This window comes from Somniosus microcephalus, chromosome 11, assembly GCF_052327205.1.
Source record: "Somniosus microcephalus isolate GS21.2 chromosome 11, FLI_Smic_1.0, whole genome shotgun sequence".
NCBI classification, from domain to species: Eukaryota; Metazoa; Chordata; class Chondrichthyes; order Squaliformes; family Somniosidae; genus Somniosus; species Somniosus microcephalus.
Genome location: NC_140997.1, coordinates 23,234,398 through 23,259,162, shown reverse-complemented (window position 1 = coordinate 23,259,162; position 24,765 = coordinate 23,234,398). Strand labels below are relative to the sequence as shown.

At 47.8% G+C, this 24,765-nt stretch overlaps 2 long non-coding RNA genes across 2 annotated transcripts in view; one reads left to right on the top strand and one right to left on the bottom strand.

Annotated features, from left to right (window-relative positions):
- Window positions 1–24,765, top strand: part of LOC147110382 (uncharacterized) — a 61,319-nt gene that overhangs the window by 23,871 nt on the left and 12,683 nt on the right. The gene's annotated exons all lie outside the window — the stretch shown is intronic.
- LOC147110381 (uncharacterized) overlaps window positions 4,947–24,765 on the bottom strand; it is a 316,893-nt gene continuing 297,074 nt past the window's right edge. The window contains exons 3-4 of the long non-coding RNA XR_015079907.1: window positions 18,640–18,700; window positions 4,947–5,125 (exon numbers count right to left, since the gene is read on the bottom strand). This is a non-coding gene — a long non-coding RNA (uncharacterized LOC147110381). The remainder of the gene's footprint in view (window positions 5,126–18,639; window positions 18,701–24,765) is intronic.

The following is a 24,765-nucleotide window of genomic DNA, read 5'->3' as shown; positions in this document are numbered from 1 at the left end:
GCTTCGGTGAAGGTGTTAACGATGGTTTGGAGTTTGATCTCCGAGTGTGCGCAGACACAAGCATCGTCTGCATACTGTAATTCGACGACAGAGGAAGGGACGACCTTGGATCTGGACTGGAGGCGATGGGGGTTGAACAGTTTCCCGTTTGTTCTGTAAATTAGCTCCACTCCAGCGGGGTGCTTACTGAGGGTGAGATGGAGCATTGCCGCAAGGAAGATCGAGAAGAGCGTTGGTGCGAATACACAGCCTTGCTTGATCCTGGTCTGTACCTGAATTGGGTCTGTGGTGGAACCATTGGTCAGGATCACGGCTTGCATGTCGTCGTGAAGCAGGTGGAGGATGGTGACAAACTTTTGAAGGCAGCCGAATTTGAGGAGGACACTCCATAATTCCTCATGGCTGACAGTGTCAAAGGCCTTTGTGAGGTCAAAGAAGGCCATGTACAGCGGTTGGCGCTGTTCCCTGCATTTCTCTTGTAATTGGCGCCCGGTGAAGATCATGTCCATTGTGCCCCTTAGTGGGCAGAATCCGCATTGTGACTCTGGGAGGAGCTCTTCAGCTACTGGGAGAAGGCGATTGAGGAGGATTCTTGTGATGACTTTTCCTGTGGCAGACAGCAGGGAAACTCCTCTGTAATTGCCGCAATCGGACTTGTCACCTTTCTTGAAGATGACAGACAAAATGGCTTCTTTCTTGGAGACGTCCATTTTTTATGGCGAAGCCTACCCCATGGAAGCGGCGTTCTTCAGGTTTGCCTTTCCAGAAGAAAGTGTAGCCACCACCTTGCTCCTTGAGCTGGCCTTCCCCTGCCCGCCGGGTCTCGCTTAGGGCGGCAATGTCAATGTCGAAACGTCTGAGCTCCCGGGCAACGATAGCAGTATGCTGTTTTGGGGCTACATTGATGGAGATGACAGAGCGGATTAGGCGGTGGTCTGTCCAGCAGTCGTCAGCTCCTGTCATGGCGCGGGTGATGCGTATGTCCTTGTGGTCCCTCGCTCGGACGATGACGTAGTCCAGCAGATGCCAGTGCTTGGAGCGAGGGTGCTGCCATGAAGCCTTGTACTTGTCTCTCTGAGGGAACAAGGTGTTGGTTATGACAAGGCCATGTTCTAAGCATTTCGTCAGGAGGAGGGTACCGTTGGAGTTGGCTTTCCCTACCCCCTCTCTGCCGATCACACCTCCCCAGAGGTCTGTGTCCTTTCCAACTCTGGCGTTAAAGTCACCAAGGAGGATCAGCTTGTCGCCCGTTGGGACTCGGGACAGGGATTGTTCGAGGCTGGCGTAGAATTCCTCTTTGGTCTTGTCTGTGGCTTCCAGTGTTGGGGCGTACGCACCGATGACCGTAGCGCACTGGTTCCGGGCTAGGGTGAGCCGAAGAGTCATGAGGCACTCGTTTATACCGCATGGGGAGTCTCTGAGACACCCAACTCATTCATTTTTTATGGCGAAGCCTACCCCATGGGGGCAGCGTTCTTCTTCAGGTTTGCCTTTCCAGAAGAAGGTGTAGCCACTGCCTTACTCTTTGAGCTGGCCTTCCTCTGCCCGCCAGGTCTCGCTTAGGGCAGCGATGTCACTGTCGAAACGTCTGAGCTCCCGGGCAACGATAGCAGGACGGCATTCCAGTCTGTCACTGTTGGGGTTGTCCATGAGGGTCCTGACATTCCAGGTCCCGAACTTCATTTTAAAGGGTGGAAGATGCCTGTGCATGAATTCTTTTAACGTGGGGTGGCCGTTGCACACCAGCTACCACACGGGCTTGACAGAGCAAGGTCTTGGTCCAATGGCAAGGGGATCCAAGATGATTGGAGACCAGGCTCTGCTTCAACGGCCTAGCACACTCATACAGACATAATGCTACTGTCCTCCTCCCTCCTTCCTGCAGATCCTCTCTGCCGGTTTCGTAGGATGCATTGTGGTCCTCCCGACCTCGCTGTTGGCCCGTGCCGCACCTTCCCTGGGCTCTGCCCCCACTGCTGGTCCACGCTGCGCCACTCCTGGGCTTTGACCTTGGGTCCCGGCCTCGGACATGAGTGATGTTGTCTCTCACAGGATTAAATTAGCACTGATATTCTCACGATCCCTGGCCCCGAGCTCCACTCGCGATCCACTAGTCGCTAGATCACTAGTCCAGTGGAGAAGCGTAGTCTTGATGGCAGAGAGGTCTGGGAATTTGGGAGCTAAGTTTAAGTGAAGAGCCAGTGCTCACTGATGAGAACAAAGAACAGGCATGGTCGGGGGATGGGCAGTGGGCTCAGGTAACTTTAACCTAGCAGCTTGAACTCGCAGTTAAAATGCACCCACTATTAGAGCCAGGGGAACTTAAACAGCAGAAGAGAGGAGACTGGGGGAGAAAGAGCAAAGGATGGCTAAGGATGGCAAAAGAGCTCCCTAGGGAGCTGCCAGCCCAGGAGCCATCTTGTCTGTCATTTTCAAGAAAGTTTTGGAAAGTTATAAAGTGTTTGGAAGGGATAGGTATGGGCAAAGGGTGGAGGAGTGCACTTTATATAAAGGATAACACAGGAAAGACAGGACAACACAGAGAAAACACATAGAAACTGAGGGCCTGAATTCCCTGAGGTTGGAGAGCGCAGAGTGTGTGCATCGCCCGCTTGGTGTCCAATAGGTTTCTGCCCCATTTAACTTCTGCGCCAAATTGCACCTGGGATGGGGGACAGCTAAATCATCCACCTGCCCCATCCCCCACCATATCAAGGGGGCATGTCCAAAGAGATTCCAGGCAACCCTAGGAATTCTTCCCATTGCGTCCATATAAGGCCTCAATGGAACTCTCGCCAGCTGAGAGCTGATGTGAAAGGCTCCCAGACTAAGATAATCAATCCTGGAGGAGATCAATTCCTTTCCATAAAAGCCTAATGGCTCTCTTAAGAGCTGAAGAATTTTCTTCTTCAGCCCGGGAAGGGGCACAGGACACTCCTAGAGGGGCTGCTGTGCACTGCCTTTTCCCAGTGGATGGGGATGGGCACCGCTGATGTATTCTTACTGCTGTGGACGGCTTGCTCCGATTATTTAAATGACCCCATCCCCACAACTTGGAATGGCATCGGCCTCCTTTGTCGGTGGACTTAGGTCCCACTCTGCTCCACTTCTGCCGGCAGAGTTGGGCTGTTGGTATTTTGGTCCCTTAATCTCTGGTTGGAGTTAGCTGAGGGAAACCAAGATGGGAAATTGCTGCAGCAACCAGCCACACAGCTGACATTGATAAGCTATTTCACAGAATGAGGGATTTTAACTACCCCGATATTGAATGGTTTTTGGTACTGTTAAGGGTAAAAAGTGTCAGGAATTTCTGGATGTAGTATGGGACTGCTTCATGAAATAATGGGGAGAAAATTCAGTTGTTTGCGCCTCCTGTTAGTGCCTTAAGAGGGCGCCAATTGGGGCGCAAAGCAATTAGCGCCCGGGCGCGGCGATGTTTGCGGCGCTCGCGAAATTAACTAGACATTTTGCAGCGGCGCTAAACACTACCGCCACGATCTCCTGCGCCGACAGATCGTGACGTCAATCGAGCGCGCAACGCCCCGTTAGCGCCCCGGACCGGATATTGAGTGGCGCCCCCTCCCTTACCGCCTGCTGCTAGCAACGACAGGTTGAGGGGAGCGTTATGCTGCCAGAAAGGGACTAGGGGAGCCCTATTTAAGGGCGACCGCTTCCTGCCTTTTTTTGTCGGTGACATTTTTGCACCACGCATTCTGAGAGAGAGAGAGAGAGAGACTTCTGGAGAGATTCAACGCTGTGTGAAGGAGTTTTGGGTACTGAGCAGCACTTTACAGGTTTATTTTGATTTGCCCTTCCTTGCTTCGCCAGCGCTCTGAGGTAGCGCCTCACTCCTCGGCTTTTGCGCCTTAAGACAGGTGCGAAGCGCCTGATTTAGCGTTCCAATCACCTCCAGGGGTGATAAAAGCCAAGTTTGCTGTCGGAGGCGATAATTAGCGCCAGGCGCTAAATTTTGCACACGGCCGATAATGGCGCCCCAAATGGGGCGATACTGAATTTTTCCCCCAATATGTTATAGAGGGAACTAGAAATGAGGCTGTACTTGAGCTAATACTGACCAATAATGAGGACACTTTGGCAGGATATAAGGTGGGAAAGCACCTCCCAAACCCGCAACCTCCACCACCTAGAAGGACAAGGGCAGCAGGTGCATGGGAACACCACTACCTCCAGGTTCCCCTCCATAAGTCACACACCATCCTGACTTCATGGGCGCTGGGTCAAAATCCTGGAACTCCCTAACAGCACTGTGGGAGTACCTTCACCACATGGACTGCAGCGGTTCAAGAAGAAGGCTCACCACCACCTTCTCAAAAGCAACTAGGGATGGGCAATAAATGCTGGCATTGCTAGTGATGCCCATATCCCCAGAATGAATATATAAAAAAGTAGGGACATAGAGATCAGAGGGTCATAAAATGTAGGACAAGGTAAGGAAATGAATAACTGTATCATTAGCCATTTAACCTTTGGGAAGGCAGATTTTAGGTGGATGTGCACACAGGTAAAAGGAGAATCGGGATGGTAAAAAAAAGGGGTAGAGCAGTAGCTAAATGGAAGAGACTTAAAAAAAGAACTGAGAAGGTAGTGGTGATATCTATAACTAGGAGTTGTAGGAAGAACAGTAGGTGGCAGGGAATGTAATATTAAGTATAAAGCAAAGACATTCAAATATAACAGTTGTCTGCAACAGAGGATAGTAGATGTCTGGTGAGAATAGGATTGGGCTTGGCTGTGATGTTCCCCATGATCAAATAGCCTACCAACACTCACCGTCAAGGTTCATACATGAAGAAAGGTCACTTAGCTGAGGTACTGGAAGACAACCAGTGTCTCTGGGACCTTACCACAGCAGGACGTCTTTTGCGGAGGAGATAGAGAAAATTGGCAAGGAAAATAAATGCACAACGCTTGATTAAAAACTTTATTACATTAGAAATACATGTATGGAAAATTACTATAAACTCATATTTGTTTTTATTGTTTTTATTTAAGGCAATGTTGCAGTTGTGGGTGTCAAGGGACTCTCATTATTTCCACAGATCCACTGTTCAGAACTGGCATAGGCATTTATTTCGGTCCCTTAGCTCCTGTTGTGGTGACGATGCTGCAATAACAAAATGAACAATCAAATGACATTTTGCTCTTTAGTTTCCTCACTACTCACTATCCATTACGTATTGACGGGGGGTGGGTCAATCTAATCTCCAGCGTTCAATCAATGCAACATTAAAGCATTACTGGGAGACACCGAGCAAGCAAATTAGCAAGGAAGCTGCACAATTCCGCCATGGCTTAATGCATCTGAACTTTATAGTGAATAAAGAATATTTGGCCAAAATAACTTATTTGGCCAGTCCAGTGGCTGACAGACGTGGAAACTCATCACCATGCTTGAGAGTTTTCATACCAAACTGTTGAGAAATTCACACAGGCAGATCTGAGGTCAATCACGGTATTGCTACTACGGCCTGTGCAGGGATCAGTTAACTAAGCACAGGCCTGGAATTGAACTGCAGACCTTCCTGGCCCATGTGCCTCAGTTCAACACTGGCAATACATTTACCAACTGCGCCATCCAAGGAATGACACACTGGGGCTGATTTACCCGCGGTCCCTGCGACTGGGTGTTAGTCAGGCATTGTGTACCCAAAGTGTGCTGCACTGAATATTTGATAATCAAAATAGTTTTTTTGGGGGGATAATCCAGCGTCTGACAGACATGGAAACTCATCGCCATGCTTAAAGAGTTTTCATACCAAACTGCTGAGAAATTCACACAGGCAGATTGTCAAAACAAATAATTGGACATCATAACAATGTGATTTTAAAGCAATCAACAGCCTACGTTATGAGCCCGCCTGGGTTTGTGGATTCAGGTTATTTAAATAGCCCTGGTCTGCCTCCAAACAAGGCCCTGTGCCTGGGAAATGGAGGGAGGAAAATTGGCAGCTGCTGTAGTGCTGAAAGGTAGTAGCAATGGTGGACATCGTGGGGTCTTTTGGCTGCTGTCCAAAAACAGCAGCCAGAAGGCCTCCAGCACCAATCTCTCACCTGATTTAACTAATAAGGGGAAAAAAAGAGACAAACCTTTGAGGCCTTCATGCTTGCTCCCTGCAACACTCTTTGACCAGAGGATTGGAGAGGAGCTGGGCGCAGGGCCAGATCGGAGGGAGCGGTGGCCTGCGTTCTTTAAATTTGGGGTCAGGAGGAACACTCATGCTCCTCCTGGTTCCACATACAGGTAAGTATATTTCAAAAAACTTAACTTGTTGGTAAGAGGTGGTCCCAAGGCTAGTACCGGCTGCCTCAGGGCAAGCCAGTCTTGCAGTGGGGGCCTCAAACAGGCGTTAGGCCTCTTATTAACATATGCAAAGTGCCTAACACCTGTTTCAGGCGTGGGCACTGCACAATGATATATTTTTCCTTTTGCAACATGGTGGGCGGCGCACTTCTGGCCATAAATGTGTGTGCGCGCTTCCTGCCCGCCAAATTGGCTAGTTAGCACCCGAAAAGCAGACCCTGCACAGCTGAATTTATAGGCCTATAAATCTTGTCCCTGCAAAGTAAATTCCATCTGATGGTTGCAGTGCTAACCTTAACTGATCACGTGCCATTTATCAAACTCATCTTTTTCCTGATAACCGAGTTTAGTCAGCACCCATAAAACTGGTTGGAATGTATTGACAACCACCTCTGGGTATGCAGCGAGCTCTGAGATTGTTTACACTTAGGTTTCAAGGCATTAATGCCATCTGCACCCTTTCAGAACATATTCTTTCACAAAAATCAATCATTAGCTACATGCCTTCACTGGACTTGTAAAATTCACGGTTCACAGAGTCTGAAGGGCGTTACTCTGTCAAGTTCTGTAACAGCCACCATAAAAGGAAGAAAATGTGCAGGTACAATCTTGAAACTTAGTCATCAAAGGAAACATCACTCACTGCTTCCTCAGTGGAGATTTCTGAGGCAGCTATGACGAACTGCCTTGCCAGACTTGTATACTGTGGTTATCAACAATCGAGAACTGCATTGCAGTTATACAACACTTTATTTTTCCGAGTTTTTCGCTTTCCTTTCCTTTCCTGATTTTCGCTCAGTTTCGTTCCAAGTGTGTCAACAGCCTTCTGGTACATCGCCCAAGTTGCTACTCTTCAGGCGGGGGCCTAAAAGAGTGAGCATTGGGTTATTTGAGAAGCATCATGGCTATAAGCCCATTTCTTTCCTCACCTGATTTCCCCTCGCCCCCCCACACTCCCTAGCCCAGAGACTTTTGAGACTAATTGTAGCACCCCCGGCCTCTGCTCAGCTAAGTCAGTGTAGACTAAGGATTGAGAGTGCCACCCCTGTAGTCTGTATGGCTCAGTGTCAAACCATACAAGGTGATGCTACCTTGACATTTGGTCCAGGCCCTGCCTTGGGGAAAGTGGCCTACATGCGCCACTCTCCTCTTTATGCAGCAAAGCAGAGCCAGCCTCCATGTAGGCTAATATGTGAAATGGAAACCAACTGTTACGTGCATCCACCAATATCTTCAGCAGGCATTGTGAGTTTTTGAGCACCGTGAAGGCACAAACACCGGCAAAGCTGTCGTTTTTATTGCCTGTCCCTAGCTGCCCCAAGAAGGTGATGACCAGCCTTCTAGAACTGCTGCAGTCCTTGTGCCGATTGTGCTCCCACGATGGTGTTATGTAGGGAACTTGACCTAGGATGCTGACCCAGCAACAGTGAGGGAACAACGGTGTATGTCCAAGTCAGGATGGTGTGTGACTTGGCGGCAACTTGTTCCCATGATATTGCTATTCTTAACCTTCTTAGTGGTAGAGGTCACGGGGGTGGGAAGTGCCGTGGAAGTAACCTCGGTGGCTTGCTGCAGTGCATTCTGCAGCCACAGTGCGCTGATGGTAGCGCAGGAGGATATTGAATCCAGTCTAAGCCTGGATGTTGTTTAGGCCCTGCTGGAGGCTGACAAAGACTGCTTCATTATCAGAGGAGTTGTGAATGGAGCTGAACATGGAGTAGAATTGTCAGCCAGCACCCCCTATTCTAATATTATAATGGAGGGAAGGTCATTGATGAGTCACCTGAAGACACTTCACTGAGGAACTCTTGTAGTGATATCCTGGGACTGTGATGATTGGCCTCCTACACCATGACTATCATTGTGTCAGGTACGTCTCCAGCCACTGAAGGCTTTTACCCTTTGACCCCCCCAGAGACCTTGGTTTTGCATGGGATCCTTGGTGCCATGCTGAGTCGAATATTATGTTGCTGTCAAGGACAGGTATTCTCAACTCTCCTCTGACATTCAGCTCTTGCGTCCATGTCCATACCAAGGCTGTGATAAGATCTGATGTTGAGTGGTTCTGGCAGAACCTGAACTGAGCTTCCGTGAGCAGTGGTGAGTAAGTGTCATTCCATGGCACTTTTGATGACTTCATTCATTACTTTGCTGATGATTGGAAGGAGGCTGATAGGGCAGTATTTGGCCAGGTTAGATTTATCCAGAGGGAGTTTTGCATTGTTGGAGGTGTTGTTTTAGATGATACATTTAAATCAAGGCCCTGTCTGGCTGTTCAAGTTGCTTCCAGGCACTATTTGAAGGGAGGCAGGGAGCTTTCCCAGTGTCCTCACCAACATTCATCCTCAACTAATTGCCAAAGAAACCTAAATGAACTGACCATTTATCGCATTTGCTGTTTGTGGGACCTTGCTGCACAACTGGCTGACACATTTGCCTGCAAAACAACAGTGCCTGCACCTCACATACAATGTATTGGCTGTGAAGCGTTTTGAGATATCCTGTGGGTGTGATACGGTGCTATATAAAATGCAAGCTCTTTCTTTCATAGCACCTAAGTGTGTATTTGCCAACTGAGCCATCAGCGAAGCACATGAGTGCAACATCGGGGTGGATTTCCTTGGGGCTTCTCCTGTTCCACTGCCGGAACTATGGCGGAGGTTCAGCAGGAACTCCATTTGCACATGAGCACTGAGGCGCCTTGGGACGTTTTACTACATTAAAGGTGCTATATAAGTGCAACTTGTTGTTGAAGTTGACAGCAGAGCTCCCAGGAAATTCCCCCTCAGAAATTCTTCCAAAAAGCTTACACCTTCCTTCCCAACATTTTAGCTTCAACCTCTGTTTATCTGGGCTTCGAGCAGGTCCGTATTGAAATCAATTCAGAAACAAAAAGCATATGTTTGAGTTTCTGCCAGGCCCCTAATTGAAGATAATAGTTCATTAGTGCTGTTTGATTGGTTTTTTTTCTCCCCACGTGACCTCCTTCAGTTAAAAGGTCAGGTCATGGATATAAATGAATGAATGCCTACAATGAAAATTGTAGTCGGATGTTATTCCAATCTAGTCGAGCATATTTATTCAATATTGTGCTACCTCCTTAAAAGTGTACAATTTACAATATTAGCTGAGTAGGATGTTGAACAAATTGTGAAGGAATCAATGTATTCTGAAATCATTCAAGTGTGCAGTGGGTGGGAATTATGTTAATTGTTCTTACTGGAACTCTGGAAATAACATCTAAGAAATGAAAAGCAGGGCAGTTACTACTAATGATTAGTGCCGATGTTACGTTGGACTTCAATGGTAGAGGACAAGAGTGAAAGAAGGAAACTGCCACCGGTGGAATTACACACACGGCAAGCTTCATATCGCTAGAGATCCTGCCTACAGTGCCGCTGGTTGAGACTATTTACATGAAGATGGAATATTGGTTTGTCAGTTAGATTCAATCTGGTCGGCATTACAAAATAATTGTGGGAATAGGCCTTTGGTTATCGATTACAAGATTTATTAAAATGGACAAGTCCTGGAATCAGCCAACATCTGGTGTGCACATGAAGCCAGAAAATATGTCAATAAGCCTCCAAGAGAAATAGAAGTCACTAAATTTCTAGGATTTATGAACATTGTGTAAACCCAGAGAGCTGGTTTCTCACTGTTAGTTATTGGCATAGATTTATCATTAACATCACAAGTAAACCAACCTATGCATCCATATTAACAAGTTTATAACAGGTCAAGATGGCGACCGAGACGGTCCGGTGCTAGCGCGCTCTCCCTGCTTCGGGCGGCCCGCTCTCGCCGCTCGCTCCCGCAACCGGAGCGAGGTGTTCGGCGAGCCGGGCGGAGGCAGCGCAGCGCATCGAGCAGCAGCAGCAGCCACGTCGACCCGCTAGAGCTCGTCGGCCGGCAGCTCCTCAGCGGGAAGGCATTCCGACTGGGAGGAGGGGAGCCGAGCATGGCGACCAGAGGCCGGACCGGAAGCGGGAGAAGCAGGCCCCGGGCCATCGGACCGTGGAGCCGGCGACGGTGAGGTGGAGGCCGTGGCGACTGGAGGATGTGTTCGGTGAGTCGGGCGGAGGCAGCGCAGCGCATCGAGCAGCAGCAGCAGCCACGACGACTCGCAGTCCGACTGGGAGGAGGGGAGCCGGGAATGGTGGCCAGAGGGTGAGTGGGAGAAGCAGGCCACTACACGTGGAGCCGAGCCGGCAACAGTGAGGAGGAGGCCGCGGTGACGAGGAGGACGGAGCGGCTGAGGGACATTGTGCTCCCACTGCCACTGGATGCCAAAGAATTGACTTTCTGAACACGGCGCTGTAAGAATAGCTGACGTGTCCCCACGGGGAGTAAGCATTCCATTGTACTGGTACATATGGCAAATAAAATTGAATTGAATTGAATAGAACTAACTAGTTGTTACAGACACATTTAGACGGTTCCTAGCTGTAACTCCATTGAGATCAGACCATTGCTGTCCAGAGTCCAATGGTATATTTTGTATTCTGAAAGTGCTTTTATGATTGCTAGTATTTCAAATTCTATTGCCTGAAATTCTATTATTGAGTAAACTAAACCTTTTATTTTTGTCACCAATTTTCTATCTCCTCCATAACGAGTTAACTCTTCGCTGGGATATAGTTCCAAAGGTTCTAGTTCCTTACCAGTAACTGGTCGAAGATATTCATGTGTGGGCCTTTGACAGTGAGAACCTACTTGACGAGCAGGGGGAGATCACAACTGAGTTCCACATCGCCTTCGCCTGAAGTCCACACAAGCACACTTCCAGCAAGGGTCCCTGGTCAGTGATCAGAAGGAGACAGCATAAGCAATCTTCCCCTCCCTAATCCAGGGCTGCTGTAGCCAATTGTGGTATCTTACTGCCATTCCAGCTGAGGTGAGCTCATTTAGCACAGACCAGAGAACGAGCCTAGGACTGGCTGCCGTGTATATCTCGGTTACTCACTACAAAAGGCACGAGGGAGAACGAGAAAAAAAATGTTCTCTTTATTGATTGATTAGTACACACAGGTGAATGTTGCCACACCCAGGAAAAAAATGCTGCCTGAGGCTGACCACAAAAGGCAATGACAGCCCAGTTGTATAAAAGAATACCTGAGAGTTTGAATATTCTCTAGAGAGAACTGGAACTGAAAACAGGCTGTATTCAAGAAGCAGTCAGACAAACACATTCCAATCAAACACCCAGCATGGCCACCACTTTCGATTTGGAAAATTAAAGAATGTGGTCTGCAAACACTTTGGTGGCCGTGTGCGATTGGGGTTTAGGTACTGTATACTGTATTTGGCCCCACACTGGCACCATCACCATGTCAATGTCTTTGGCTCGACCATGTCCGTTCTATCTCCCGCACTTCTGCCCTCACCCCTGCCCCTCCCTCCCGGAACCACGATAGGGTTCCCCTTGTCCTCACCTTTCACCCCACCAGCCTCCACATTCAATGGATCATCCTCTGCCATTTCCGCCACCTCCAACGTGATCCCACCACCAAATGCATCTTCCCCTCACCTCCCCTTTCAGCATTCCGTAGGGACCGCTCCCTCCGCGACACCCTAGTCCACTCCTCTACCACCCCCAGCACCCCTTCCCCTTCGCCCGGCACCTTCCCGTGCAAGCGCAGGAGATGCAACACATGACCTTATACCTCCCCTCTTCCCACTGTCCAAACACCCCTTCCAGGTGAAACAGCGATTTACTTGTACTTCTTGCAATCTAGTATACTGTATTCGCTGCTCACGATGTGGTCTCCTCTACATTGGGGAGACCAAACGCAGATTGGGTGACTGCTTTGCGGAACACCTCCGTTCAGTCCATAAGGGGGACCCCAAGCTCCCGATGGCCTGTCACTTTAATTCACCGCCCCACTCCCACTCGGACCTCACCGTCCTCGGCCTCTTGCATTGTTCCACGGAAGCTCAGCGTAAGCTCGAGGAACAGCGCCTCATCTTCCGAATAGGCACTTTACAGCCCTCTGGACTCAACATAGAGTTCAACAATTTCAGATCATAACCTTGGCCCCTATCACATATATATATATATATTCTCTTTTTTTAATCCACACTTTTGTCTGGGTTTTTTTCTTCCCTCCCACACGGCAGCTGCCCTTCATTCTGCCAGGGCCATTCACACTTCATCCAGAGCCATCCTTTGTTCCTTGAATATCTCTTAATGTCTCTCAATGTCTCTTAATCTCTCCTGCTTTCTATCCTATCACTGACCTTCCCTGTTGTTCTTTCATCCCCTCCCCCTTTTCCCAGCCCCCACTTGCTTTAAAATCTATCCCTTTTCCTGCTTTTTTTCCAGTTCTGACGAAGGGTCTTCGACCTGAAACGTCGACTCTATTTCTCTCTCCACCGATGTTGCCTGGCCTGCTGAGTTTTTCCAGCGTTTTCTGTTGTTATTTCGGATTTCCAGCATCTGCAGTGTTTTGCTATCGTATCAGTTTAATTACTCGCATGCCGAAACAGCAAGTGGGAGAACCTTTAATTTCCTCACTGGCTCTTCATATATTTATTGGAAATCTCTTACTGTAGCCACTGGCATTATGAGGTTGAGATTGCAACCGGGAGTTTGCTTTATTTCCTAAACTTATGCAGTGGCACAGAAGAGCAGCATGCTGCTGGTTGATTGGTGGGGAGAAGGGAATAGTAGAAAATGGATCAGGTCCAGGGATACCTTTGTCGCAGAGAAATCGTCTGCCTGTTCAGGTGGATGTAACAGATCCCATTGCACTTTTTCAAACAAGACAGGGAGTTCCCCTAATGTCCTACATAAAAACATAGAAGATAGGAGCAGGAGTAGGCCATTCGGCCCCTCGAGCCTGTTCCACCATTCACAGAAATCACAGAAACCCCACAGTGCAGATAGAGGCCATTTCGGCCCATCGAGCCTGCACCGACACATATCCCACCCGATCCCCGTAACCCCTACACCAACACATATCCCACCCTATCCCCGTAACCCCACGTATTTAATCCCCCTAAAACTAAGGGTCAATTTATCATAGCCAATCATCCTAACCCGCACATCTTTGGACTGTGGGAGGAAACCGGAGCACCCGGAGGAAACCCACGCAAACACGGGGAGAATGTGCAAACTCCACACAGACAGTCGCCCGAGGCCGGATTCGAACCCGGGTCCCTGGCGTTGTGAGGCAACAGTGCTAACCACTATGCCACCATTCAATGCGATCATGGCTGATCATCCAAATTCAGTACCCTGTCCCTGCTTTCTCCCCATACCCCTTGATCCCTTTAGCCTTGAGAAATATATCCAACTCCTTCTTGAATATATTTAATGAATTGGCCTCTACTGCCTTCTGTGGTAGAGAATTCCACAGGTTCACCACTCTGGGTGAAGAAATTCCTCCTCATTTCTGTCCTAAATGGCCTACCCCTTATCCTTAGGCTGTGACCCCTGGTTCTGGACTCCCCGACCATTGGGAACATCCTTCCAGCATCTAGTCTGTCTAGTCCTGTTAGAATTTTATAAGTTTCGATGACATCCCCTCTCATTCTTCTAAACTCCAGCAAGTACAAGCCCAATCGATCCAATCTCTCCTCATACGTCATTCCTGCCATCCCAGGTATCAGCCTGGTGAATCTTCGCTGAACTCCTTCCATGGCAAGAATATCCTTCCTCAGATAAGGCGACCAAAACTGCACACAATACTCAAGGTGTGGTCTCACCAAGGCCCTGTACAACTGCAGCAAGACATCCTTGTTCCTGTACTCAAACCCTCTCGCTACGAAGGCCAACATACCATTTGCCTTCTTTATTTGTCAACAATGATTCCTCAACACAATTCCAAATAGATTAACTGGTCATTCATCTCACTGCTGATTGTGGGACCGTTCTGTGTACCTTTCTGGTTGTCATGTTTGCCAACAAAACAATAGTGACTTCATTCCAAAAGTACTTCATTGGGTGTGAGGCACTTTGGGATGTCAGGAGGACATGCTATATAAGGTACTATTTGGAAGCAGGTTCTTTGCTAAAGTTATGCAATGTTGAAAGTCTACCATTCTTTATTATATGATGATAACTTATGATAAATATAATAATTTGGTGAATGGCGTTTCCTTTCCATGTGACTCAATCATTATATGGTGGTAATTGCTCCCGCTTTATTGTTAATTTGACCTAAAGAGTTTATGCTTTCGTGTATTCAGAAGGGAACTGAACTCATTCCTGATTCAATAGACTGTAGGAAGATTGGGTGTGGGTAGTAGAGAAAGAGATGAAAAACTATCCGATGGATTCCTGACAGGTGACCCAGATGAGTTAGAACAAATATTGGAAAATCGGGCGTGTTGCCTGTGTAGGAGCCTGCCTGATTCTCCTTCTATTGTTTCCATATTGGCTGCACCCAGGTGATTCAGTGCCTCTGGACGCAGACTCAGAAAATCTCTCTCATGTTCTTCCTTTCCTTTCTCCGATCCCTCCTCCCTTCCTCCTTACTTTACTTTTATCGACTGTTTTCTTGCTATATACGTAACTGCTTTTTAAAAATTTCTTTCGGATTATGCCTCCCATTTTGACCTTTAATCCCTTCATTGCTTTCCAGACGTGTGCTGTTATCCGATGGGGTCAGGATCTGACTCAGTGTACTGGAAGGCTAGAGGCTCCCACAGAACGATATACAGCCTAACCTGAGTCACCAGCTACGGGAGAGGAGGGGGAAACAATGGGTCGGGCTGCCGGGAGAACAGCAGACAATAAATAACATTCACAAAGCTTGGTGGAGAGTATAGCATAACATGCAGCTGTTTTATAATTGTCAAGTGCCACCACTAGGTGGCAGGATTCTGTTTTTTCTTCCTGTTTGATAACGGGGCAGAAATTCCTCCCCAAACGCGTGAGTACGGACGGAGGAAATGCCGGTTTTCAGCATGCACAGCGCATGCGCTGAAAACCGGCATTTCCTCTCCTCCAACCCAAGAGTTGAAGAGGCTAGCGCGTGCGCTGTAGGGGGCTGCGCGTGCGTCTTGGATTTCCTCTGTTTTGGGGGATTTGCGCATGTCTAAAGGCCTCCGGTCTTTACGCTTGTAAAAAGCACACGTAAGTATTTATTTTTACAGGTAAGTGGTGTTTTAGTGCAATTTAGACATTTTTTTCCCACAGGTTTATTATTTTAAAGAATCTACAATAAGGTAAGTTTAGTTTTAGACCCTTTTTATTAAAAATTTATTTTTTTCAAAAAAAGAAATTATTGTTTAAATTATTTTTTAAAACTTATTTATACTTAATTTAATGATTGGGATTTTAAAATTTTTTTTATTTAAAGTTTAAGTAGTGTTTTGGGGTGCAGTACTTCTCATGAGTTTGACAGTTCTTCTCAAACTTATGAATGAAGTTTCCCCTCCCCTGATTGGCTGAACAGTGCTCACCTGATCCCAGCCGGCACATCGCACTAACTACGCCGCTGGGTCAGGTTAGCACAGCGCGCCGACATCAGAACCGGGCCACTGACAGGAAATCCACTGCGGGCCAGGTTTCAGATGTCGGCGCGCCAGGTAAGCGCACATCGGGGGCTTGCACGCGCGGCAAGCCCCCGACACCAAGTTCTGGGCCATTATGTTGCAGCTTCCGAAGCAAGACATTCAACTTCTTGAAATATTTCTTTAGTGATGAAAGCGAAGTTCATTTTAAAATGCAGATTGATAAGCAACACAAACCCCCCACCACCACTTGGAGCCAAGCCCTTCTTGCATCTCAAAAGGATCACAGAGAATAATTTTAGAATGTTTTTACAGTGGGTTGGCACAAACACTGAGAAGATACTTGTGCATTTTCTAAAATCCCTTATTTGGAAAAACAGTTCTTTCTCCCCCTTACTGTTCCAAGGTTGGGTGGTTAGGACGATCCAGCTCATAAGTATGATTCTATGTTCAGCAGGCTGGATCAGTGTAGCTTCCTGGTTGTTCCACTATAGTCTCTTCCACAACCTCAGGATGTCCCAAAGCGCTTCACAGCCAATGAAGTACTTTTAACGGTATGTTGTAATGTAAGGAAATGCCAACTTGTACAAGCAGGGGGTGTGCTTGAATAGCACAGGGTGTCGCCACCCATAAGAACATAAGACGTAGGAGCAGGAGTAGGTCGCTTGGCCCCTCGAGCCTGCTCCACCATCCAATAAGATCATGGCTGATCTGATCTTGGCCTCAACCTCTTCCCAGTTTCCCGCACTTCCAGACAACCTGGCCAAGACCGGCAAAGCTGCCCCTAAAAGTAATGTTTGTGTAAAAAAAAACACTTGGGCCAGGAATTTCCTTAGAGCTGCTCCTGCTCCGCCGCAGTAACTTTGCCGCAAGTGCGTCACAAACCCTGTTACGTGCGTAAATCGGGTTTCCTCTGTACCTGTGGTGAAGTTACGGCAGGGGAACGGGAATTTCACCCCCTTGGTTTCCTGGTTAGCTCCCCCAGTGGCCCAGTGTAAGTCAATCAGTGCTTCTAGCAAACAGGCCAGCAATTGGGTTGCTGCAATTGGCCTCGTGTGTCCCTGCCTAGAGAGAGCAAAAATTCAGCTGCAGTTGTCGCTGCTGATTGCTCAGTAGTGACCCCTGCTAGAAAATGAACATTAATGGACACAAGGTGAGAACAGAATGCAGCCCTTACAGTCTAATAAACCGGGGACACTCCAGCTGAGGATCACACACGATATTGACTACTTGGCTGATGGCCATGGAAGCTCCCTACAGTTATGCTAAACTTTTATAAGTCATTGGCTTGGCCTCAGCTGGAGTATTGTGTTGGGCACCACACTTTAGGAAGGATGTCAAGGCCTTTGGAGAGGGTGCAGAGGAGATTTACAAGAATTGTACCGGGGATGAGGGAATTCAGTTATGTGGAGAGAATGAAGAAGCTGGGATTGTTCTCCTTAGAGCAGAGAAGGTTAAGGGGAGGTTTAGTAGAGGTGTTCAAAATTCTGAAAAGGTTTAGATAGAGTAAATAGGGAGAAACTTTTCTACTGGCTGGATGATCGGTAGCCAGAGGACACAGATTTAAGGTAATTGGCAAAAGAACCAGAGTGGAGATGAGGAGAATGTTTTTAGGCAGTGAGTTGTTATGATCTGGAATGCACTGCCTGAAAGGGTGGTGGAACCAGATTTAGCAGTAACTTTCAAAAGGGAATTCGATAAATACTTGAAAAGGAGACATTTGCTGGGCTACGGGGAAAGAGCAGGGGTGCGGGACTAATTGGAGAGCTCGCTCAAAGAACCGACACAGGCACGATGAGCCGAAAGGCCTCCTCCTGTGCTATATGGTTCTATGATTCTACCCAGTGAGAGGTCTATCCCTTCGGGAGAAAGGGGGGGAAATGTGCAGAGTGGGAGACAAAGGGTTGATTCGTTTCTCTGCTGACTCCCTGCTCTCAGTTGACATGCTGTGGGGAGGCTGGGTACTTCCCTACAATGGAGAGAAATTAATCCTTTCTCTTTTGCTTTTGTGGACATCTGAAAATGATAGAAACCTAGGAGCAAGTCGGCTGTCCATACTGTGTGGTTGGAGGAAAGAAAAACAACTGTGCTTACTGAAACAAGGAATGAAGCAAAACTGAATTCATACCATCATCACTGGGTATTATGCAGCATTTGTTTTATAAAAATTATATCTTTTCCTGATTTATATAATTTTAGTTTTGAATCACCGGTGTGAAGTAATTTGGGCTAGATTTCACTTCTATCCCGTCACCCTGCTCAGTAAAGAGGAGTGTTGCTCCATTCTGGTCTGATTTGAAAAAGGCACATTTCTATTCAGATCACAACTCTTCGGTTGAGTTCTTTGTTCTCCTTCCTGCACTGTTGTAATGGCAATTAATCGCCTGCAGATGCCACAAGAGAGCTATTCTAGGAACTTAACCCCTTCAGTGTTGCATCACTAGCAATTCCTGTCACATATGCAATGTGCATTTTGGAATGGATGATTACAATGGCCAAAACTTTCTAAACTCTGTGATAATTAGCAGAGAGTCTGTGAAGTTATCAGAAACTATGTTTATTTCAGAAGAGAGAGCAACCTGATAATTATTGAGTAAAATAACTCCCATAACACCCCCCCGATCGCCCAGCATTCCACGAACATCCCATGCTGCTCTCCACTGTATGCTAATTAGCTGCATTAAGCATCACTCTAATCTTCATGGTGCATAATTATCACATTCCTGGGCAGTGAAAATATCACAAACAACCATTGAACAAAGAATGAACCACAGGTCAAAGCATTTTTTGTTTAATTTCATTTTTAATTCCACACGTGAGGCCCTCCACACAATTTACTTTGCTTTTACACTGACCTTACAAGGGTGCTAGTGCCGCCGGCATCCAAAGCCAGTGTCTCACGCAATCATTGGCAACCTGAATGTAAAAACACCAGATCATTAAATCTGGCCAATGGAAAGATAACGCAGTGAGTTGTTATGATCTGGAATGCGCTGCCTGAAAGGGCGGTGGAAGCAGCATCAATAGTAACTTTCAAAAGGGAATTGGAGAAATACTTGAAGGGGAAAAATTCACAGGACTATGAGAAAAGTGCAGGGCAGTGGGACTAATGGGATAGCTCTTTCAAAGAGCCGGCATGGGCACGATGGGCTGAATGGCCTCCTTCTGTGCTGTATCATTTTATGATTCTATGATAAAGAAAAGAAATACTTGCTTTTATATAGCGCCTTTCACAACCTCAGGACATCCCAAACCGCTTTACAGTCAATGAAGTACAGTCACTGTTGTAATGTGGGAAACGCAGCAGCCAATTTCCACACAGCAAGGTCCCACGAAAGCAATGTAATAATGACCAGATAATCTGTTTTTTAATGATGTTGATTGAGGGATAAATATTCACCCAGGACACCAGGGAGAACTTTCCTGCCCTTCTTCCAAATAGTGCCACGGGATCGTTTACATCCACCTGAGAGGGCAGACAGGACCTCGGTTTAACATTTCATCCGAAAGACGGATATGAACTATACCCAGCAGGACTCAGTAGAGGAGGGTAGAAAACTGGCCTGGGGGTGGATAAATTCAATCGAGAGACAGAATTGAAGGAGGTAGATTCCAAGTCAGCTGTGGCAGATGCATCCCCTCCCCCTTCCGTTATTGTCACCACTGCCAGGAGGCTTATTCTGTCAGTCCCCGTGGGGAAGTGCTGAGATGCTGAAATTTCCATTGATGAAGACCAGCTGCATCAACTATGCCTGGAGTGAACTACAGAAACCATTTTGCTGATTTTTTGGCACGAGGAGTGCAATTCATTGCATTTTGGCCCGACTCGCTTAAAAAGAAGGTTTTATCTCTCTCATTTCTTTCTTAAATAATTTCTGAAAGCAGTCCAGTGACAAGGGTGTACTGGAAAGAGCAACCATTGTGAATTCTGTACAAGGGAAGCTGTTAAACTTACAACCCATTTTAACTCTTTCAAGGTCAGTTTGCTCAGGATAGCCTTTCTCCACCAGTGGCTTGTATTTAAGATTTTGTCAGTAGCATTTATGTCGTTCTATTGACAATGAATCAATTGTGCTTGGTCTGTAAATGCATTGTCTGTGTGTGGAATCCAGCCAAATAGATCAGGAAGGTCGTGAGCTTGATCCACGGTCCGTGCTGGGATAGTTGAACTCAGCCAGCGCAGGCAGGTAACAGCGATGTTACAACTGGTCCCAGCTAAAGACACACCTCTCCTGGAAAGTGTGTGCGTGTAGATGTTGGTTGAGGCCAAGATCGAACTCAGCGGGGGAATTTGAGGATAGCATGAAGTTAAATTTTTTTTTTAATTATAAAAATATATGGGCAAATTCACCTTGGGATGTTTTACTACGTTTTAATTCCACAAGTGAGGCCCTCCACTCAATTTATTTTGAATTTACACTGACCTTTCAAGGGTGTTAGTGTCTCACACCAGTGTCTCATGCAATCATTGGCAATCTGAATGGGATCATTAAATCCGACCAATAGAAAGACAATGTTGCTATGATCTGGAATGCACTGCCTGAAAGGGTGGCGGAAGCTGCATCAATAGTAACTTTCAAAAGGGAATTGGATAAATAATTGAAGGGGAAAAATTCACAGGCTATGGGGAAAGTGCAGGGCAGTGGGACTAATGGGAGAGCTCTATCAAAGAGCCGGCACAGGCACGATGGGCCAAATGGCTTCCTTCTGTGCTGTATCATTCTATGATTCTATGATTTAATTCTATAATTGCAAGTTGTTGTTGATCCCAGGGAGCGTGGGTCAGAGGATTAGTGCCGCCATGCTGCCAGCCTAGCCATGACACACTCCCTCTGAGCACGGCTGTCTGCTGGGAACACGTAATCGGTGAATTTACACTGTAGGGAATGAAAATCCCACCAGCAGAGAGTTCAGCAGCTGCCACCACTGATGATCGGAAAGATGGGTGTTTATCGTAGATTTGAACAACTAGCATTTATTTAAACTTGGGTAAAATCTGACTGCACGGTCACTGATCAGCAATGGCATATGAAATTATTATTAATATTAGATAGTACGTCATATACTATGGGTGTTAATGAAAATTTCACAGCACAGCAATTTGATGATTAGTTACACTGGAAGCATACAAGATGAGAGACAGCGGTGATAATCTAATTAGGAGAGTTAGGAGAGTCCTCATAAACCACAAGAACCAAACAAGCATGGTTTATAAACATCATACGAAACCCAAGATTACCGACTCACCCCAATGATTAAGGCAGAGAGTAGCTGAGTCTTACGGACTAGTCCGGTCCGAGGTTTGATCCCTGGTCTGTACCGGGCAGCAGTAAGGTGCTACAATTGGCCTTAGTGCCCATGGGTTAGGGAAAGGAAAATTCAGCCATTATTTTTGCTCCTGGTGCGACACGGACTGCTGCTGTTAGATAAGGTAAGGATCCGGCTTGGCTATGATGCGACCCCCAAGTCGAACAGCCTGCTTTCCCTCACTATCTTGAAAAATGGCCATTTAGGCAAGGTCCTGGAGGACTGTGTCACAGCAAGAAGTTAACAATGCCTACAGGAGAGGAGAAGGGGAAGAAAAAAAGTTGCCAGAAAAGGAGGGAAAAAAATAATAGAGCATGTACCTGAATGCACATTGGGATGGCTACATGAGTACTAAAATTGGTCTTAGTGTCCCTGGGCTAATGATAGTTCTTGTCCTTGATCAGCATACAGTAACTCTGGCTGTAAAGTGCATGTATGTGGACTTTGAGTGAGGACACAAAGGAGCAAGACTTTGTAAAAGTGCCCACCATTGCTAAGGGTGTAAATGTGGAAAAAAAATTCTTATGCTACTATTCATTTCTTAGTGGAAGTATCATGTGCCACATGTGGCCAAGACATTTCAACAGATGGCAAGAGGAGCAGAGACTAGCTCTGTAATCAGGTCTGCCCTTATTTTCACTCCCGGTAGCTCGGCCAACCCCTCATATGGGGGCCTAAAGCTGGAAAGCCCCATGCTATCTATACTTGCCAGATACATTTATTAAGTCCTCCCAGCCTCCAAGATAGGTTGCACTGTGCTCTTCAAGGAAGGTGGTGTCGTTCTCTCTGCCTTACCTCTCCTAGCTCCCTCTGGCATCAGCTCTTGTCACCATCCTGACCCACCTGAGTACATGCCCGCAGCCAACACCCAGACCCTGGGGCTGTACTGGTTCTCCCACTGTAACTTTGGAAAGAGACTGGCAGAGCCCCCAAGGACATGGCAACCCGGTTACGTCAGGTCCCCACTGTTTCTACCAGTTTCTGATGTGACTTGTAAGGACAGATCTTCCGTCTGCCCCTTTGAAGGGAAATGAAGGGGGTAGGGCCAGGAGAAAGAAAGACAGACTTGCATTTACATAGCGCTTTTCACGACCTCAGGATGTCCCATTGCGCTTTACAGCCAATGAAGTACTTTTGAAGTGTAGCTCCCACAAACAGCTTCTTCTTCTTAGGCAGTCCCTCGGAACCGAGGATGACTTGCTTCCACATTAAAAATGAGTTCGCAGGTGACTGATGAGTCCAATGCGGAACCTACAGTCTCTGTCACAGGTGGGGCAGACGGTGGTTGAAGGGGCGGGTGGGTGGGGTGCTTGGGTTGACGTGAGCTCCTTCCGCTGCCTGCGCTTGGCTTCTGCTTGCTCCCGGCGAAGAGACTCGAGGTGTTCGGTGCCTTCCCGGATGCTTCTCCTCCACTTTGTACGGTCTTGGGCCAGAGATTCCCAGGTGTCGGTGGGGATGTTGCACTTTTTCAAGGAGGCTTTGAGGGTGTCCTTGAAGTGTTTCCTCTGCCCACCTGGGGCTCTCTTGCCGTGCCAGAGCTCCGAATAGAGCGCTTGTTTTGGGAGTCTCGAATTGGGCATGCGGACAATGTGACCCGTCCATCCGTGCTGATTGAGCGTGGTCAGAGCTTCGATGCTGGGGATGTTGGCCTGAGCAAGAACACTGACGTTGGTGTGCCTATCCTGGCAATGGATTTGCAGGATCTTGCGGAGGCAGCGTTGGTGGTACCTCTCCAGTGCTTTGAGGTGCCTGCTGTACATGGTCCATGTCTCTGAGGCATACAGAAGGGCGGGTATCACTGCTACGATAGCAAAATACTGCAGATGCTGGAAATCCAAAATAACAACGGAAAATGCTTGGAAAACTCAGCAGGCCAGGCAACATCCGTGGAGAGAAATTAGAGTCAACGTTTTGGGTCAAAACCCTTTATCAAGACTAAAGAGGCACAGGGAATGAAATAGATTAAAAGGCTGGGCTGGCAGAGAACAAAAGAGAAGAGACATTTAGAGGTATTCAAAACGAGACGAGCTGGTGATAGGACTAGTGGAGACAAAAGACAGCTCTAGATTAGGTGTGAAATGCGCTGGCAGAGTGAGAGACAGTTGCCATGTGGGAGAGAGAAAAAAAGGAAAGGGGGGGGAAACCAAAACAAAGGTGTGGATAAAAAATATAAGTAAAAATGCAATAGGGGCCAAGGTTATGATCTGAAATTGTTGAACTCGATATTGAGTCCGGAAGGCTGTAAAGTGCCTAATCGGAAGATGAGGTTCTGTTCCTCGAGTTTACGTTGAGCTTCCGTGGAACAATGCAAGAGGCCGAGGACGGTGAGGTCCCAGTGGGAATGAGGCAATGAATTAAAGTGACAGGCGAACGGAAGCTCGGGGTCACCCTTACGGACTGAACGGAGGTGTTCCGCAAAGCGGTCACCCAATCTGCATTTGGTCTCCCCAATGTAGAGGAGACCGCATCGTGAGCAGCGAATACCGTATACTAGATTGCAAGAAGTACAAGTAAATCGCTGTTTCACCTGGAAGGGGTGTTTGGGGCCCTGGACAGTGGGAAGGGGGGAGGTGTAGGGGCAGGTGTTACATCTCCTGCGCTTGCACGGGAAGGTGCCAGGCGAAGGAGAAAGGGGTGCTGGGGATGATAGAGGAGTGGACTAGTTGTCTCGGAGGGAGCGGTCCCTACGGAATGCTGAAAGGGGAGGGGAGGGGAAGATGCGTTTGGTGGTGGGATCACTTTGAAGGTGGCGGAAACGGCGGAGGATGATCCGTTGAATGTGGAGGCTGGTGGGGTGAAAGGTGAGGATCAAAGGTGTTGCTATGGGTACCCGCATGGGTCCTAGCTATGCCTGCCTTTTCGTGGGATATGTGGAACAATCTTTGTTCCAGTCCTACACGGGTCCCCTCCCTCACCTCTTTTTCCGATACATTGATGACTGTATTGGTGCCGTTTCCTGCTCTCGCCCTGAACTAGACAATTTCATTCACTTTGCCTCCAATTTCCACCCTTCCCTCACCTTCACATGGTCCATCTCTGACTCTTCCCTTCCCTTCCTCAACTTTTCCGACTCCATCTCTGGGGATAGGTTATTGACCAACATTCACTACAAGCCCACTGACTCCCACAGCTACCTGGACTACACTTCCTCCCACCCCACCTCCTGTAAGGACTCTATTCCATTCTCCCAGTTTCTCCGTCTCCGCCGCATCTGCTCCGACGATGCCACCTTCCACACCAGTGCTTCCGACATGTCTTCCTTTTTCCTCAACCGAGGATTCCCCTCTACCGTGGTTGACACGGCCCTCGACCGTGTCCGTTCTATCTCCCGCACTTCTGCCCTCACCCCTGCTCCTCCCTCCCGGAACCACGATAGGGTTCCCCTTGTCCTCACCTTTCACCCCACCAGCCTCCACATTCAACGGATCATCCTCCGCCGTTTCCGCCACCTTCAAAGTGTTCCCACCACCAAACGCATCTTCCCCGCCCCTCCCCTTTCAGCATTCCGTAGGGACCACTCCCTCCGAGACAACTAGTCCACTCCTCTATCACCCCCAGCACCCCTTTCTCCTTCGCCTGGCACCTTCCCGTGCAAGTGCAGGAGATGTAACACCTGCCCTTATACCTCCCTCCTTCCCACTGTCCAGGGCCCCAAACACCCCTTCCAGGTGAAA